Source organism: Bos taurus, chromosome 1, assembly GCF_002263795.3.
Source record: "Bos taurus isolate L1 Dominette 01449 registration number 42190680 breed Hereford chromosome 1, ARS-UCD2.0, whole genome shotgun sequence".
Taxonomy (NCBI): domain Eukaryota; kingdom Metazoa; phylum Chordata; class Mammalia; order Artiodactyla; family Bovidae; genus Bos; species Bos taurus.
In genome coordinates this window covers 151936128-151951180 of record NC_037328.1, presented here as the reverse complement: position 1 = coordinate 151951180, position 15053 = coordinate 151936128, and the positions used below count along the sequence as shown (strand labels likewise).

Genomic DNA, 15053 nt, shown 5'->3' with positions numbered 1-15053 from the left:
CAACACCACAGTTCAAAAGCATCAGTTCCTCAGCGTTCAACCTTCTTTATGGTTCAACTCTCACATCCATACATAACTACCGGAAAAACCATAGCTTTGATTAGATAGACATTTGTGGGCAAAGTAATGTCTCTTCTTCTTAATATGCTGTCTACGATGGTCATAGCTTTTCTTCCAAGGAGCAAGCGTCTTTTAATTTCATGGCTGCAGTCACCATCTGCAGTGATTTTTGAAGCCCAAGAAAATGAAGTCTGTCACTCTTTCCATTGTATCCCCATCTATTTGCCATGAAGTGCTAGGACCAGATGCCACGATCTTAATTTTCTGAATGTTGAGCTTTAAGCCAACTTTTTCACTCTTCTCTTTCACTTTCATCAAGAGGTTCTTTAGTTCCTCTTCACTTTCTGCCATCAGGGTGGTGTCATCTGCATATCTGAGGTTATTGATATTTTCCCCTGCAGTCTTGATTCCAGCATATGCTTCATCCAGCCTGGCATTTCACATGATATAATCTGCATATAAGTTAAACAAGCAGGGTGAGAATATGCAGCCTCGATGTACTCCTTTTCCTATTTGGAACCAGTCCATTTTTCCATGTCCAGTTCTAACTGTTGCTTCTTGACTTGCATACAGGTTTTGCATGAGGCAGGTATGGTGGTCTGCTATTTCCATCTCTTTAAGAATTTTCCACAGTTTATTGTGATCCACCGTCAAAGCGTTTAGTGTAGTCAATGAAGCAGAAGTTTTTCTGGAATTCTCTGGCTTTTTCTAGGATCCAACGAATGTTGGCATTTTGATCTCTGGTTCCTTTGCCTTTTCTAAATCCACCTTGTACATTTTGGAGTTCTCAGTTCATGTACTGTCGAAGTCTATCTTGGAGGATTTTCAGCATAACCTTGCTAGCATGTGAAATGAGTGCAGTTGTGCAGTAGTTTGAACATTCTTTGGCATTGCCCTTCTTTGGCACTGGAATGAAAACTGACCTTTTCCAGTCTTATGGCCACTGCTAAGTTTTCCATATTTGTTGGCATATTGAGTGCAGCACTTTAACAACATCATTGTTTAGGTTTTAAAATAGCTCAGCTGGAATCCTATCACCTCCACTAGCTTTGTTCATAGTGATACTTCCTAAGGCCCACTTGGCTTCACACTCTAGGATGTCTGGTTCTAGGTGAGTGATGACACCATTGTCGTTATCTGGGTCATGAAGATCTTTTATGTATAGTTCTTCTGTGTATTCTTGCCACCTCTTCTTAATGTTTTCTGCTTCTGTTAGGTCCATATCATTTCTATTCTTTATTGCGCCTATCTTTGCACAAAATATTCCTTTGGTATTTCTAATTTTTTTGAAGTGATATGTAGTCTTTCCCATTCTATTGTGTTTCCTCTTTTTCTTTGCATTTTTCACTTAGGAGGGCTTTCTTATCTGTCCTTCTATTCTTTGGAACTCTGCATTCAGATGAGCTTATGTTTCCTTTATTTCTTTGCCTTTTGCTTCTCTTCTTTTCTCTTCATACAACCATTTTTCCTTTCTTTTTCTTGGGGATGGTTTTGATCACTGCTTCCTGTACAATGTTACAAATGTTAGATGCTGAGGAGACAAGTAAAATTCATCAAGAAATCTTGATGAATTCTAAAGCACTCATATCAAATAAGTCATGCTCAATGATTTTATGTTATGCAATATAAATATAGATGGAAAAATACAATACACTTAAAAATAACTGAGATTAATAAAGGACATTTAAATTAAAGTGTATTTAAAATGAATGGAAATGAGAAGTCTACAAAAAAAAAACCTTTTTAATTGTAACTGGAGTTGTGTTCAGAGGAAATGTCTATAGCCTTAGATAAATTAATTTTTAGAAAGTAGGGGAAAATGTATTGATACCAAGAAGCTGAATACAGCAAAATTGAAAGAAATAGTAAAGCTGGAGCAAAGATTAATAAAATAGGAAGGAGACATTTGATCAGTAAACCAGGCAGTGACAAAAATCATCCCAAAGAAAAAGAAATAAAGGGAAAAGTGGTTGTCCGAGGAGGTTTTACACATAGCTGAGGAAAGAAGAGAAGCAGAAGGCAAGGGAGAAAGGACAGCTCTACCCAACTGAATGCAGAGTTCTAGGGATAGTAAGGAGAGATAAGAAGGCCTTCTTGAATAAGCAAAGAAAAGAAATAGAGGAAAACAACAGAATGGCAAAGGCTAGAGATCAGAAAATTGAAGATACCAAGGACCAGTAGTCATGTATGGATGTGAGAGTTGGACTGTGAAGAAGGCTGAGCGCCGAAGAATTGATGCTTTTGAACTGTGGGGTTGGAGAAGACTCTTGAGAGTCCCTTGGACTGCAAGGAGATCCAACCAGTCCATTCTAAAGGAGATAAGTCTTGGGTGTTGTTTGGAAGGAATGATGCTAAAGCTGAAACTCCAGTACTTTGGCCACCTCATGCAAAGAGCTGACTCATTGGAAAAGACTCTGATGCTGGGAGGGATTGGGGGCAGGAGGAGAAGGGGACGTCAGAGGATGAGATGGCTGGATGGCATCACTGACTTGATGGACGTGCATCTGAGTGAATTCTGGGAGTTTGTGATGAACAGGGAGGCCTGGTATGCTGCGACTCATGGGGACATGATTGAGCGACTGAACTAACCTAAGGGAACATTTCATGCAAGGACGGACATAAAAAAAGACAGAAATTGTATGGACCTAACAGAAACAGAAGATATTAAGAAGAGGTGGCAAGAATACACAGAAGAACTGTACAAAAAGATCTTAATGACCCAGATAACCACGATGGTGTGGTCACTGTCCTAGAGCCAGATATACTGGAGAGTGAAGTCAAGTAGGGCTTAAGAAGTATTGCTATGAACAAAGCTAGTGGAGGTGATAGAATTCCAGCTGAGCTATTTCAAATCCTAAAAGATGACGCTGTTAAAGTGCTGCACACAACATATCAACAAATTAGGAAAACTCGGCAGTGGCCACAGGACTGGAAGAAGTCAATTTTCATTCCAATCCCAAAGAAGGACAATGCCAAAGAGTATTGGAACCACTGTACAATTGTGCTCATTTCACATGCTAGCAAAGTTAGGCTTAGTAGTATGTGAACTGAGAATTTCCAGATGTACAAGATGGATTTAGAAAAGGCAGAGGAACCAGAGATCAAATTGCTAACATTCACTGGATCATAGAGAAAGTAAAGGAATTCCAGAAAAACATCTAATTCTGCTTCATTGATTATGCTAAAGCCTTTGACTGTGTGGATTACAACAAACTGTGGAAAACTCTTAAAGAGATGGGAATACAAGACCACCTTGTTTGCCTCCTGAGAAATCTGTATGTGGGTGAAGAAGCAACAGCTACAACCAGATATGGAACAATGGACATGTTCAAAATTTAGCAAGTAGTATTTGTCAAGGCTTTACATTGTCACTGCTTGTTTAACTTATATGTAGAGTACATCATGTGAAAAGCTGGGCTGGAAAAATCATAAGCTTGAGTCAAAATTGCCAGGAGAAATATCAACATCTTTAGATATGAAGATGATGCCAATCTTATGGCAGAAATTGAAGAGGAACGGAAAAGCCTCTTTATGATGGGAAAAGAGGAGAGTTAAAAAGCTACTTGAAACTCAACATTTAAAAAACTATGGCATCTGGTCCAATCACTTCATGGCAAATAGAAGTGGGAAAAGTGGAAGCAGTGACAGATTTTCTTTTCTTGGGCTCCAAAATCACTATGGATCATGTTTGAAGCCATGAAATTAAAAAATGCTTGCTCCATGGAAGGAAATTTATGACAAAGTTAGATAGCATACTTAAAAGCAGAAACATCACTTTGTTGACAAAGGTCCATATAGTCTAAGCTATGGTTTTTCCAATAATCTTGTACAGATGTGAGATTTGGATCATAAAGAAGGCTGAACACCGAAGAACTGATGTTTTAAAATTGTGATGCTGGAGAAGACTCTTGAGAGTCCCTTGGATTGCAAGATAAAACCAGTCAATCCTAAAGGATATCAGCCCTGAATATTCATTGAAAGGACTGCTGCTGAAGCTCCAAAACTTTGGCCATCTCATGGGAACAGTCCCTGATAATGGGAAAGACTGAGGGCGAAAGTAGCAGGGGAGTGGCAGAGGATGAGGTTGTTAGATGGCATCACTGACTCAATGGACATGAATTTGAACTAACCCTGGGAGATAGTGGAGGACAGAAGAGCTGGTGTGCTGCATTCCATGGGGTTGCAAAGAGTCGGACATGACTTAGTGACTGAATAATAACAAGATTTCTTTTAAAATACCAGGGAAGAGAAAGTATTTTGAAAATTCTGTAGAAGAAAAATAGAAGACACAAATAACCTATACAAGGACTATATTCAGAACTGCTTTAGAACAGTGACCATATAAATATTATGTATTTTGTTGCGGATATTTTGATATGGAGGACAGTAAGTATTTAGGATGATATGTAAACTTTTATGCCAATTATTCTAAAAATTAGGCTAGAAAGCAAACTTTTATAGAAAATTATATAAAAAAAGAAAAATATAAAATATCAAGCCACCTGAATAGTAGGAAAATGTAATCAAATTTGAGGATCTAAATCAGTACCATGGCTGCAGTCAACATCTACAGTGATTTTGGAGCGCCCCCCAAAATAAAGTCTCTCACTGTTTCCATTGCCTATTTGCTATGAAGTGATGGGACTGGATGCCATGATCTTAGTTCTTTGAATGTTCAGTTTTAAGCCACCTTTTTCACTCTCCTCTTTCACATCAAGAGGCTCTTTTTTTAAAATATAAATTTATTATTTTAATTGGAGGCTAATTACTTTACAATATTGTATTGGTTTTGCCATACATCAACATAAATCCACCATGGGGTACATGTGTTCCCCATCCTGAACCCCCCTCCCACCTCCCTCCCCATCCCATCCCTCTGGGTTATCCCAGTGCATCAGCCCCGAGCATACTGTATCTTGCATTGAACCTGAGCTGGTGATTTGTTTCATATATGATATTATACATATTGCAATGCCATTCTCCCAAATCATCCCACCCTCTCCCTCTCCCACAGAGTCCAAAAGACTGTTCTATACATCTGTGTCTCTTTTGCTGTCTTGCATACAGGGTTATCGTTACCATCTTTCTAAATTCCATATATATGCGTTAGTATACTGTATTGGTGTTTTTCTTTCTGGCTTACTTCACTCTGTATAATAGGCTCCAGTTTCATCCACCTCATTAGAACTGATTCAAATGTATTCTTTTTAATGGCTGAGTAATACTCCATTGTGTATATGTACCACAGCTTTCTTATCCATTCATCTGCTGATGGACATCTAGGTTGCTTCCATATCCTGGCTGTTATAAACAGTGCTCCGATGAACATTGGGATACACTTGTCTCTTTCAATTCTGGTTTCCTTGGCATGTATGCCCAGTAGTGGGATTGCTGGGTCATAAGGCAGTTCTATTTCCAGTTTTTTATGGAATCTCCTCACTGTTCTCCATAGTGGCTGTACTAGTTTGCATTCCCACCATCAGTGTAAGAGGGTTCCCTTTTCTCCACACCCTCGCCAGCATTTATTGCTTGTAGACTTTTGGATTGCAGCCATTCTAACTGGCGTGAAATGGTACCTTATTGTGGTTTTGATTTGCATTTCTCTGATAATGAGTGATGTTGAGCATCTTTTCATGTGTTTGTTAGGCATCTGTATGTTTTCTTTGGAGAAATGTCTGTTTAGTTCTTTGGCTCATTTTTTTATTGAGTTGTTTATTTTTCTGGAATTGAGCTGCAGGAGTTGCTTGTATATTTTTGAGATTAGTTCTTTGTCTGTTGCTTCATTTTCTATTATTTTCTCCCATTCTGAAGGCTGTCTTTTCACCTTGCTTATAATTTCCTTTGTTGTGCAGAAGCTTTTAATTTTAATTAGGTCCCATTTGTTTATTTGTGTTTTTATTTCCAGTATTCTGGGAGGTGGGTCATAGAGGATCCTGCTCTGATTTATGTTAGAGAGTGTTTTGCCTATGTTCTCCTCTAGGAGTTTTATAGTTTCTGGTCTTACATTTAGATCTTTAATCCATTTTGAGTTTATTTTTGTGTATGGTGTTAGAAAGTGTTCTAGTTTCATTCTTTTACAAGTGGTTGACCAGTTTTCCCAGCACCACTTGTTAAAGAGATTGTCTTTTCTCCATTGTATATTCTTGCCTCCTTTGTCAAAGATAAGGTGTCCATAGGTGCGTGGATTTATCTCTGGGATTTCTATTTTGTTCCTTTGATCTATATTTCTGTCTTTGTGCCAGTACCATACTGTTTTGATGACTGTGGGTTTGTAGTAGAGCCTGAAGTCAAGCAGGTTGATTCCTCCAGTTCCATTCTTCTTTCTCAAGATTGCTTTGGCTATTTGAGGCTTTTTGTATTTCCATACAAATTGTGAAATTATTTGTTCTAGCTCTGTGAAAAATACCATTGGTAGCTTGATAGGGATTGCATTGAATCTATAGATTGCTTTGGGTAGTATACTCATTTTCACTATATTGATTCTTCCAATCCATGAACATGGTATATTTCTCCATCTATTACATCAAGAGGCTCTTTAGTTCCTCTTCACCTTCTGCCATAAGGGCAGTGTCATCTGCATATCTGAGGCTATTTATATTTCTCCCAGCAATCTTGATTCATGAACCTTGCCCTCATCCAGCCTTTAAAAATATTTTGCTGAAACTCTATGAGGAGTTTGGGTTATTTGAGCATGAGCCACCTATTTTTGCATGGCCCTGTAGTAAACCTTTCTCTGCTCCAAACTCTGATGCTTTGGTTTGTTTGGCCTCACTGTGCATTGGACACATGAACTTGTGTTCAGTAACAGTGTAGGGTTCATATTTTTGGAAATATATCAATACTTCTCAGCAAGAATTAAGGAATGTAAAGTAGAAGACAGTTGTAGAGTAGAAGGCAGAATGCAGAATGGCTCATTCTAATGTTATCTCCTTATGTAAAATAGTTGCAGAAATCCAAGACTGTAGAGGTTGGGTTAATGAAAAGCAAATAACTAATGACTATTCTGGGAAAACATTTAACACTCCACAATTTAGAAATACTGGATTTTTTGTTTTGTTTTGTTTTATTCAATATCAAGAAGGCAATGGCAACCCACTCCTGTACTTTTGCCTGGAAAATCCCATGGATGGAGAAGTCTGGTAGGCTGCAGTCAGTGGGGTCGCTAAGAGTCGGACACGACTGAGCGACTTCACTTTCACTTTTACCTTTCATGCATTGGAGAAGGAAATGGCAACCCACCCCAGTGTTCTTGCCTGGAGAATTCCAGGGATGGCAGAGCCTGGTGGGCTGCTGTCTATGGGGTTGCACAGAGTCGGATACGACTGAAGCGACTTAGCAGGAACACCAGCATTCAATATCAAAGCCAGTTAAATGTAAGTCCAAATAGTCTACTCTCCGTGGTAATGAATTGAAAACTTGGTGATTTTAGTACCTGAATTCCTTGCAAAGTTGAGCTTAAAACTCCTACTTTCTGAAACAAATTAATGTATCTTTAGTAGAACAAGTGTAATTCCTAACAGAGGACAAATTTTGCGTTATAATTTCTTTAGGAAAGGGCTTCCCTGGTGTTTCAGCTGGTAAAGAATCTGCCTGCAATGCAGGAGACCTGGGTTTGATCTCTGGGCTGGGAAGATACCCTGGAGAAGGGAACAGCTATCCACTCCAGAATTCTGACCTGGAGAATTTCATGGGCTGTATAGGCCATGGGGGGGTCACAAAGAGTCAGATATGACTGAGCGACTTTCACATCACCTCTTTAGGAAAACAATTGCTTCAATTTTACAAACAGAAGGAAGAAAAAAGAAAGCCTTGAATTCTGTAGAAAAGGCTGTTGATCACCAAAACCACGTTTATATCATAGTGTGATTGTGAAACTTAAATTGCAATTGTATTATAAGTAAAAACATTCCTATAATAGTACTGTCCAGAAAAGTTACTCAAAAGAGCCAAATTCTGGTTGATTCCAATGCAATTGGAATACTACTTCAATTAAGTGTGGGGAAAGAACCGCACCCTTCTCCTGAAGTGAAACTGGTCTCCTTGGGATTTCACTCTTGGTTAGAAAAGAACATCTGAGTTAATCCCTCTTTGTCCGCAGAGGGCATATGGACACCACATGCAGGTGCAAATGAGAACAGCATGTGTGCTCTGCTCCTGGAAGGTGGGTTCTGACCTTCCAGCCCTGCCTGACACTCTTTGTATTTCCCTCGTGAGGCACACTTGTTGTCCAGTCACTTGGTTCTGTCCAACTCTTCGGAACCCCAGGGACTGCATCACGCCAGGCTTCTTTGTCCTTCATTACCTCTCAGAGGTTGCTCAAACTCATGTCCATTGAATTGGAGATGCCATCCAACCATCTCATCCTGTCATCCCCTTCTCCTTCTGCCCTCTGTCTTTCCCAGCATCAGGGTGTTTTCCAATGAATTGGCTTTTCACATCAGGTGATCAAAGTATTGGAGCTTCAGCTTAAGCATCAGTTCTTCCAATGAATATTTAGGGTTGATTTCCTTTAGGATTGAGTGGTTTGATCTCCTTGCTGTCCAAGGGACTCTCAAGAGTCTTCTCCAACACCACAGTTCAAAAGCATCAATTTTTTAGCACTCAGCCTTCTTTATGGTCCAACTCTCACATCCATACATGACTACTGGAAAAACCATAGCTTACCTTTGTTGGCAAAGTAGTATCTCTGCTTTTCTAATAGACTGTCTAGGTTTGTCATAGCTTTTCTTCCAAAGAACAAGTGGCTTTTAATTTCATGGCTGTGGTCACTGTCCGCAGTGATTTTGGAGCTCAAGAAAATAAAATCTGTCACCGTTTCCATTTTCCCCCCATCTATTTGCCATGAAGTGATGGGATCGGATGACATTACCTTAATTTTTTGAATGCTGAGTTTTAAGTCTGCTTTTTCAGTCTCCTCTTTCCTTCATCAAAGTTGGACAGGATCTAAGACCCATTGATACTAAATGATCAATCCTGGGGGCAGGGGAGGGTGGACAGTGGAGACCAGCTCAACCAGGGAAACCATTCTTTGGCACCTTGAGTTTTTTCCTGATTATTTCCTAAAAGTAATACTGGGTGGTGGTGTACTTGAGAACATGGCCTCTTCCCCCATTCTGCTTTTGCTGGATTGTGTTCCTGGTTCTTATCACATCTCTTGGGGGACTGCTGAGGTGGGCCATGTTTGACAGCACAAGTCTGGTGGGCAGTGCCAAGGAAGGCCAGAGAATACCAACGCACCCCTCCCCCCAACACACACACAAAAGGAAAGCCACTGGAGAGAGGAGACAGGTGAGGCAGGCAGGGCATTCTGAACCCTGGGGGCCAGGATGAGACCTTTCCTCCAAACAGGACAGGCTAGGTTAAAAGCCAGCACTTTGGGGTATCCTGTGCAGAACACCCTGGGATCCTCATTCTACTAAGTAGATACTAGAATTCTAGGTAAGCTTTGATGGTGGTGGTTGAAAGGTTGTTGTTGAATCACGCGAATACACCGGGATTCTTGGCCCCCGGAGGAGAAGAATTCAATCCGGGGCCAGAGATGAGGCTTGATTGCTCAGAGCTTTTGTGTAATAAAGTTTTATTAAAGTATAAAGGAGATAGAGAAAGCTTCTGACATAGGCATCGGAAGGCAGCAGAAAGAGTACCCCCTTGCTAGTGTTAGCAATAAAGTTATATACTCTCCAATGAATCCAAAGAATGTCTGGAGGTTGTAAAGACCTCACCAGACCTACTCCCATAATTTACATTTTAAGATAACAGAATTGGCCAGAAGGTTTAATCCAAAGAATGTCCTTAATCCAGAGACTGTCCTCAGGCAGGATACATTATTGTTATATAATCCTAAGGAATGTAGAGAAAGAAAAAAGAGTTTGTCCTTTCTTCCTCCTTGAGAATTCCAGACCCCTCTCTCCTTGGGGACCCCTAGACTCCTTAGCAACCTGCCTAGGAAATGACTCTCTCAGTGGTGGTGGTGGTTTAGTCGCTAAGTCGTGTCCGACTCTGTGCGACCCCATAGACGGAGGCCCACCAGGCTCCCCTGTCCCTGGGATTCTCCAGGCAGGAATACTGGAGTGGGTTGCCATTTCCTTCTCCAATGAGTGAAAGTGAAAAGTGAAAGGGAAGTTGCTCAGTCTTGTCCAACTCTTAGAGATCCCATGGACTGCAGCCTACCAGGCTCCGCCGTCCATGGGATTTTCCAGGCAAAAGTACTGGAGTGAGGTGCCATCACTTTCTCCAAGGTAAGCTCTAGCTTACAGCAAATACACCATCTTCTGAGAAAGATCATTTTGCCCCTTACTAGTGAAAAAAAAAAAAAAAAAAGAAATCAGCCGTTAGTTTTACATATTTGTGTTCTCCTTGTTAAAAATTAATAATAAAAGGAAAAAGTCCTGACAGCCCTCCTTCCACTTCCTTCTCTTCATTCTTCCAGCCCCATTCTTTCTGAGACACACCTAGAAACCTCCTGATTCACTTCTGAAGCTGTTCTGGAACAGAGAGGCCTGGAGCTCTAATGGTCCTTGCTAAGCAAGGGTCTTTTGACCTTTTAATAAACTTTCCTCTTGACCTTTGTTGAGTACAAAGGAGCCTGGCCTCCTGCAATCCATGGGGTCACAAAGCATCAGACATGGCTTTTAAATAAACTTTCATAAGTGTTCAGTAATTTCCATATTTATTCAAGGACAGCGGAGAAGGTGGCAGGCTGAGCATTGTGGGGATAGACTGAATTCAGCTGCACAAGCTGGGAATAGGTTTATCCATAAAATCTCAATTGTGGGTTCACGTTAATGGAAAAGAAACAAGTAAGCAAACACGCCATCCACCTAAGAACAGGCAATGCTTTTCAAGTGCATCATTGGGGTCCCTGTGAGAATCGAGTCTTCATTCCTGTTGCCCACCCCCCTCCCAGCCCCCTCCCAGCCCTGCCCTTGTTGGGAGCTGCTGGGGAGCTCCTGCCGCCTTTAGCCCAGCTTTGCCCTCTGCTCCTCTCGGACCTCAGCTCCCCGAGACATTGCCTGCTCTCTGGCTCTCTGGGAATGTTCTCTGGTTCTCTGCAAGCTGGCTTGGAGGAGACCACAGAGTAAACCATTGGAGCCAAATGGCGAGTCCTCAGCTCAAGTAGCAACAGTGACCTCAGTTCAGCAGATAAAAGTTGCCCTGGGTTTCTGAGAAACCGCTTTCTCAAGTTTTTTTCTTTTTTTTTTTGACAGCCCCCGGCTTCCTCCGAAACAGCTGCTGGCAGCTGCGCAAAGAGCCAACAGCTGGAGAGTCTCTGGACACTCACATGAAACCCACGAGGAATTAATAGTCCAGCCCAACACCCACCCCTCCCTTCCCGGCCCCCCACCCCCACACCCGGCGAGCCCAGCCAAGTTCACCAGTCCGCGCGTTTTAAAGGGCCCAGCAGGGCGCGGGGCGCTCCGTATCACCCGCGGTAGAGCGGGGACCTAGCTCCGCACTTCCCCACCGCGCGCCGTTCCCGCGCCCAGGCGCTAGTGCCGCCCTTGGGAAGCAGGGGCCCTGCCCGCCGTTCTGAGGGGCCCCGGGCCCTGGGAAAGCTCGGTGAGTGCCGGTTACAGGGGCTTGGGCATAAAATGGGCGGAGGAGGGCTCCGAGGGCAGGTAGGTAGACATGAGTTCAGTTCAGTTCAGTTCAGTCGCTCAGTCGTGTCCGACTCTTTGCAACCCCATGAATCGCAGCACGCCAAGCCTCCCTGTCCATCACCAACTCCCGCATCCTGGTAATTTTTGCCCCTGTAGGATCCTGTCAAATCCCAGACTCTAAGGACTTTTGCAAACTGAGACCAGGTTCTGAAAGGTTAGACTCTGAATTGAAAAGGATCGAATAGCAGTGCTATTCGACGTGTCCAAAGACAAGTAGCAGCTGCATCCCCTGGCACCTGGTTAGAAATGTAAATTCATGGGCCCCACCCCACACCTGCTGAGCCTCAGTCTCTGGGACTGGGGAGTATGTGTGTTAACAAGTCCTCCTGAAGATTCTGACCCTGCAGAGAAGTTTGATAGCCACTGACTTAGAGGTCACTTGGGTGTAACACTTGGGCCCCTTACCCCATGCAGAACCCCTAACATAAAGAGCAGTGGGTGCACAGTGAGCCGTAAGGCGTTAGTTACTGGGGTAGATTCAGATACTGCATCATAAGAACTTTGAAACACTCATAGTTTGTAGAAATTGCTGCTGCTACTGCTGCTAAGTCGCTTCAGTCGTGTCCGACTCTGTGCGACCCCATAGACGGCAGCCCACCAGGCTCCCCCGTCCCTGGGATTCTCCAGGCAAGAATGCTGGAGTGGGTTGCCATTTCCTTCTCCAATGCATAAAAGTGAAAAGGGAAAGTGAAGTCGCTCAGTCGAGTCCGACTCTTAGCGACCCCATGGACTGCGGCCCACCAGGGTCCTCCCTCCGTCCATGGGATTTTCCAGGCAAGAGTACTGGAGTGGAGTGCCATTGCCTTCTCCGGTAGAAATTGCTATTCTGTACCAAACTGTGAACTACCATCTCTGAAATTTCCTCGAAACAGCACTCACCACTTTAACAAACATCTCTGAGTTTCTGCTGTGTGTCAGGTTCCAATTAAATTTCTTTCAAAATGAAGAAGGGAGTTATCTGGCTCTTAAGATCTTCAAACTGCTAGCATATTTTTCCTTTAACCAGGATCTTTGTAATTTGGTGTAGTGTTTCATATCTCATTTTTATTTTCGTTTTTAGCATTTAATTGCTCCTTCTGAAGTTATTTTTTTATTATTGTTGTTAACTCAGAATGCCAGAATAGATATTTTGGAAGAGATGTGTTTAGTTTGTGAGTGAGTTCTGAACAAAATTTTTAAGAAAAAAAAGATTCACATTGGCAGGACATATTTTTTGATCTTTGTATTAGTTTATGTAATATATTTTACAAGTAGAATAAATAGGGATCCTGAAATTTCTTATAAATCAAAATGAGAGAGAAGATTTGTCCCCTTTTCTGAAAAGCCCAATGCCAGAGCTAGCTACCTCCTAGGAACTCTGAAAAGGAATCAGTTGCTATGGGGATGTCCCTTGGAAACAATTATGGATGCCAGGTATATCCAAATCATGTGGTTCCTCATTCTCCAAGGTTCTGAACAATTTCTGTAGATGAGGCTGAGAACTTTACTCATGAAATATTCAGTGATGAAGGTTCTGTGAATGGTTTGCTTTCAATTGTGGGGTTTTTATTTATGTTTGTTTGTTTTTCTGCTTCTCCTTTGGTGACTTAATTTAAATATTATGTCTAAATCCATTACTGACTTATTCTGAGACTATGGAAAAATGTTGTATATATTTCTCAGTTTTCTGGATGCAGGATGTATGGTCTTGAGGTGGCACTTGCCAGCATGATTTCAAAGTATCACCCCAGAGCTCCCTACGTGCTGTATGGTTACAACCTGGACTCTACTAATATGTTAAAGCAGAGAAAATGCTGAATACGGTGGCCACATAATTAATTATGTATGCGTGTTTTAATTTAAAACATCTGAAAGGCTTGCTCACTGATGTCAAAGGCTAACTAAATTTTCTTCGAAAACAACTTTGGAAATGTTGGTAAAATTTTAAGCCAGTGCTAGGAAAGTCATGAGCGTCTGAAAATAAAGTTTGTCCCTGTAAACTTTTCTGTATTCCTCAGAATCATGCCTGTACATACTTGTTCGTAAGTACTCAAAGAACATATAATCAGCATCCTTCTGTAACAAAGTATAAGATTTATGACATATATCTTGTTTGCATGTAATTTTATGTTGTGATTTTCTGCCTTCAAGTTCAAATCACCTTCCAAAAGGGAGGACTTTCGAATCTTGGAATATTTACCTAGAACCCTTTAGCTCTAGCAGTGAAGAACAGAAATTCACTTGAAATGTGTACTTTTCATGGCACTGAGGTTTACTTTTAGGATACTGCTGTCAGTCTTGTAGGGTCTAGCTTCAGGTCCTCTCTAACCACGTACAAAGGAGGAAAAGGTAAGAGCTGGGAAAAACTGGGACCTCGGATACAAACAAGATGCATGCCCACCTCCCTCAGGAGGAATAGCTAGCTTGTAGTGCCTGTGACAGTTGCCAGCATTTTTGTTACTCCTGTCAATCCCCAGTGCCTGATGGTACTGCCCTAGATTTTTCTGTTGTTTGAGTTTTGACTTTTCAAGCCATTCTTTGGGGGGTATTCTGTAATCCAAGACTGGGTCTCTGAAAAGCCACTGTGAAATTCCACATTATTTGCAGGGCTCAGAAGATACCTTGAGTCTTCTCCCTTAGCATGGTTATTATTATTATGTTATTATCTTTGACAATAAGGGACATAAAGAGACCTGAATAGTGAGCTGCTGCTGCTGGTAAGTCGCTTCAGTTGTGTCTGACTCTGTGCAACCCCATAGACGGCAGCCCACCAGGCTCCCCCGTCCCTGGGATTCTCCAGGCAAGAACACTGGAGTGGGTTGCCATTTCCTTCTCCAATGCATGAAAGTGAAAAGTGAAAAGTGAAAGGGAAGTTGCTCAGTTGTGTCTGACTGTTAGCGACCCCATAGACTGCAGCCTACCAGCCTCCCCCATCCCTGGGATTTTCCAGGCAAGAGTACTGGAGTGGGCTGCCATTGCCTTCTCAGGAGAGCCTTATAAAGACAGTGTAAGGCAGTGGAAAGAGCATCATCTTTACATTTAGAGAGACCTCAAGTTTTGGGGCAAGATGTACTACCTTAATTTCTCTATCAGTAGTACAGGCATAATTATACGACACGAAGACCTATCTTCTGCTGAGTCATCCACTTTCTGTGTGTATTTCATCGGCCAACCTTTGAGACAAAGGATGTTTGAAAATGTGTTTTTGTAGCTGAGCATGTTGCCCCATTCATTGATACAGAGATTCTGTTGATAACAATGTAGTAATGGGCAATGGGTAGGCAACTAGAAATCTATGTAGCGCAGATGCTGGACAAGAATGGTACTTTGAAGAGCGAGTGACAGTGGATGTGT

At 41.9% G+C, this 15053-nt stretch overlaps 1 protein-coding gene across 1 annotated transcript in view; it reads left to right on the top strand.

Annotated features, from left to right (window-relative positions):
* Positions 1 to 11451: 11451 nt before the first annotated feature.
* COL6A5 (collagen type VI alpha 5 chain) overlaps positions 11452 to 15053 on the top strand; it is a 159361-nt gene continuing 155759 nt past the window's right edge. Inside the window, exon 1 of the mRNA XM_024997170.2 lies at positions 11452 to 11619. The gene's annotated coding sequence lies outside the window, so the exon portion shown is untranslated. The remainder of the gene's footprint in view (positions 11620 to 15053) is intronic.